Source organism: Antechinus flavipes, chromosome 1, assembly GCF_016432865.1.
Source record: "Antechinus flavipes isolate AdamAnt ecotype Samford, QLD, Australia chromosome 1, AdamAnt_v2, whole genome shotgun sequence".
Taxonomy (NCBI): domain Eukaryota; kingdom Metazoa; phylum Chordata; class Mammalia; order Dasyuromorphia; family Dasyuridae; genus Antechinus; species Antechinus flavipes.
This window is the reverse complement of record NC_067398.1, coordinates 127,851,942-127,856,303: the sequence shown is the minus strand read 5'-3', so window position 1 is coordinate 127,856,303 and position 4,362 is coordinate 127,851,942. Positions and strand designations below refer to the sequence as shown.

General features: G+C 34.8%; 1 pseudogene; it reads right to left on the bottom strand.

Moving 5' to 3' along the window:
- Positions 1 to 2,910: 2,910 nt before the first annotated feature.
- LOC127544443 (centromere protein N-like) lies at positions 2,911 to 3,937 on the bottom strand (annotated as a pseudogene).
- Between the last annotated feature and the right edge of the window lie 425 nt (positions 3,938 to 4,362).

Here is a 4,362-nt window from a genome sequence, read left to right as displayed (position 1 = left end):
CAGCCATGACCAAGCTCCACATATCTCTTTCCATTCTTACCCCTCATCCCCCCATTCCCCATTCCCATATTCCCCATGCAATAGAGGCTCTAAGAGTGCAAAAAAATCTTCACAGAAGAGTAGAGAAGCAAAGAAAGGTGAAAAGACAGGGAAAAGTCTGAAATTATCAAAGATCTCAGGAAGAAAACTCAAAGATCTTGAACCTAACAAGAAACACATTAAAAGAATGAAATGTGGCCTTAGTTCAAGCATCTATGAATAAATTCTGTATTATAAGGGGAAATGATACAATATTTGGTGAGCAAAGGACCCAGGGTAATTCAAGGAGAATATAGAACCACAATACTGAAAATTAAATACCAACAGGAAGAAATACCAATTCATGAATCACCTCTAGAAAAAACAAAAAAAAAAAACAAATTTAGGCTTCAAACTTTCCCAATTTAACAATTCAATTCAGAAACAAGTTCTAAAAGTGAGCGGGAGAAAGTCCTTTAAATACAAAAAGGAGGAAATTTGAATAATACAAGAGTATTTTACATCCATCAGAAACTCAAGATGGAACTCAAGATAAAATGCCCTGGGTGACCTATTCCGCAAATCTCAAACTAGATGGATATTCAAAAATAAATTGGCATTTAAGACATTCTTAAAAAGAATTTGGAGATTGCTTCTCAAACACCCCAGACAACAAAAATGTAGGGGAGGTGAAGGAATACAGAAATCATGGACATTTCTAGCAATAGAGTGTTGACAGAGCTTAATAAGAGATTTATTTCTAATTGTACACAAGAAAATTAATCAGATGGAGATAACATGGAAGAAGCGAGTCTGGGACAGTATGTACTAAATCTAGTGACACCCTACGCACTCTACCTAGATGTAAATGCTTTTTATAGGACATTATCCAAATGCGAGGATCCATGAAAGGGGGGAGGGAAGCAGGGCCATATTAAAGTATGTATGATGTTAAATCAAGGGCTAGCAGTGAGGAGAATTGATGCCTTTAGTTTCTGAGGAAGAGCTTGCAAAGAAGTTGTTGAAAGGAAGGGGAAAGAACAAGATGAAATCACAATAAAAAGAGAAATTAAAAAGAATAATAAAAATACCGGAATAAATCAAAGATATTGGGGAACCAGGGCATGGGCTACGATTTCGTCTTTGAAAGAATTCGGGCTTAAACCATCTCCAAATCAAGCATGTGCATTTATTGGGGGTATTTAGTTGATGTTAGGAGTGCCACATTTCTACAGGCCTCCTCCTTAACAGAGAGGGGCAATCCAGCAGAGTGAGATGAAGGATTAGAGAAGGAAAAAAACAGGAGAATTGGGCAGAGCAGAAAAATTGGATGATCTCAGAGGATTTTTGAATCCTCTTTGGACAATCTCGGAAAAGTCCTTGTGATAGGATTAAAGTATATGTGGAAAAAGTAAAAGTTGTCTTTGTTCTTTCAGGTTCCTGGAGAGAATAAACAGGATTATTAAGATTTGGGGTAAGAACTGATGTGCTTGGAAAAGGTAGAGGGTCCTGTTGTTCTAATGAAGTCCTGGAGAGAGAAAAAGTGATAGGATTATTTAGGCTGGGACTACAGCTAAGAACAAAACTAAAGCAAAAGAAATAGAGAAATGCTTTTAAAAAATATGAAATATGAAAACTATCAGGTCAGATGGAGAATTTAGTCTCAGAAAGGAGAGTCTCAGAAAAGGAGAAAGGAACAACTAAAACAAACAAACAAAAAAAAACCTTTTGAAAAACAGAGAGAAAGAAATAAGAGATATACACAAATACAATAACAACAATCAAGAGTGGAATTTTTTTTAGAAAAAACGTTCTGGGTACATGACAGTGTTTTGTTTTCTTTTTCTATTTTGTTTTTTCTTATTTTTTATTTGTTTTAAATAAATGCATTAAAAAAAACCAGTACCAATACTTTACAAATCTTTTTAAATTGAGAAAGATTCATGGTTTTCCTCTTTTATTCTGACTCTTCTTTCACAGCAAAGATGTCTGCTCTCCCTACAATTATTTGGCATAGTTACAGAAATGCACCAATACCAATAATTCAAGTACTAGAAATGAATGGAACCAACAGAGGTCAAGAGGAAATGAAACTATCCCTCTTTGCTGATAAAAGTGATAGTATATTTGGAAAATCCAAGAGGATGATACTAATCATCAGGGAAATCTCATTCCAAATAAATACAAAATCCACAAAACATTTGGGAACTAACTTACGAGAGCACCCAAAAGATTGGTTAGTCATTTATTTGCCATCAATATTGTCTGTCAATTTCACGAAGGCATGCTTACCTGGTTCTACACAGTGGACGATGTCCTCATGCTCTCCCAGACATCAGTGGAGTGAAACAAGACTGTGCTTGCTTCCATGCTTTTTAGCTTATTTCCAGCCAATTGTCAAATGCCTTCAAAGAAGATGAATCAAGGTCAACTACCACACTAGGAGTAAATTGGAAAGACTACAAGCCAAAAGACTGTTTGTTTGTTTGTTTGTTTTCCCAGTCATATGAAGTTTAATTAAGATAACTGATTTTTTAGTTTTTTTCACATCTTTATTTATAAACTGTGGTTTGGCACAGAGTGCTTTGAATGAATTGTAAATATAAAACATTAAATCAACAGAAGTATGTTCCAATTAAACCATTCACAGTTCATGCATGTTTCTGTGAATATCTGTCCATTGAGAAAAAATACTTGTTTTCTTAGTGAACTGGATTCTTCTCTCTCAGAAAACCAAATAAATTGTTCTCCCAGCATAACATCAGATGAAAGTAAGATTGGCTCTAGAATTGGTACTGCAGTAGGCCCATAAGGCTGTGCACTAAGCATTTAGGTTATGCATTCTCATAAGCAGCAACTGCCATAGTTTTTCTATATGTCCAACCTGTGGTTTTATACTTCTGTAGCCTTGACTTTAAAGAACAAAATAATCAAAAAAAATTTTTTTGCATAAACTTTATAGAGAATACCATCTGGTGCTAAAGATTTCAATGCTTCCAAAAGATGTAGACTAGAGAATTTAACCAAGCATGTGAAAAGTTCTTCCCTTTCAGGCAAAATGCCATTTTTAGAGTCAATTTTGAATTTGATTTTAAGCTTATGCTATGCAAATTCTATTCTTGGTTGAATATAATCCCCCCAAATTTCCCATGTCACTCTTTTGGATTCTTTCCTTTTCTTTTATATTTTCATGAATGATTTTTGAGTCCACTATTTTATTTCAGTATTTCCTTACTGCAAAGGTGTAAGATAGTAAGTTTGAAAATCCTGATTTTACTGTTTAAAAACAATAGCCTTAAGAGAATCCAGATATAGACTTTGGAGTTCCACTTGTTGGATCTTATGATGATTGTCAGCAGTCATGAGTGCCTACCAGAGCTCTGGAATGTACTTCTTAACAAGGGCAGGAAGAGATGATGACAAAAGGAATTTGAGAATGATATAACACATAGGTTGTTTTGTACTGGTCTGGTTTCATGTAAGATGTTCCCCAGGCAATTCAAATCCATATTGCATTATCCTCACTGTCTCTGAAGCTAGTATGTACATTTCTTAAGGCTCTCTGAAAAATTTTCTTTAAAGTATCTTTAAATTCTTCTATATCAAAAAGGTCAACCTCTTCACCTGGGAGTTTAGTCATTTTATAAACAATCCAAATTTTCTTGCTTTAGCAAGTTTGATAATAAATTATGTCTAAAATTGCAGCTTCTTTCATTTTTGCATGTTTCTTCTTAAAAAGCTCAACCATTTGCTGGGAGATAGCTTTGTCACAAACTAACAAAAACCTGTATTTTTGAAGGTTTATTTTCTTCAGTTGATTTTCTGGAAGAAAATTCCATATTCTCAGGATTTCCATTATTTCAACAACTGAGATTTTCAGGACAGTCCTCCTGATAAACTCTGAAACATTCTTATCCATTGCTAAGACACTAGGTGAGAAAGAGCAGCACTCTCCTCCTAGGTCTACATAATGTTCAAGGATCACTACAAACCAAAGAAAGTGTTGGTGCATGAGTTTTTGTTTGCAGATGATTGTGCACTCAGTGCAACCTACAAAGCTTAGATGCAACAAAAATATGATTAGTTCTCTGCTATTTGTATCCATTTTGTCTTAACAGTTAACATCAAGAAAATGCAGGTACAACAAATGAAAATGTTTTGAATACTGTGGATAAGTTTACTTACCTTGGCAGTATGCTTTGCAGGGATGATCACATTGATAATAAGCTTGAAACACATACTGCCAGAGTTAGTTCAGTGTTTGGGAGCCTCAGAAGAAAAGTAGGGGAGAGGAAAGGTATTAGACTCACTACCAAACTTAAAATCTTTGTGCTGACTTCATTG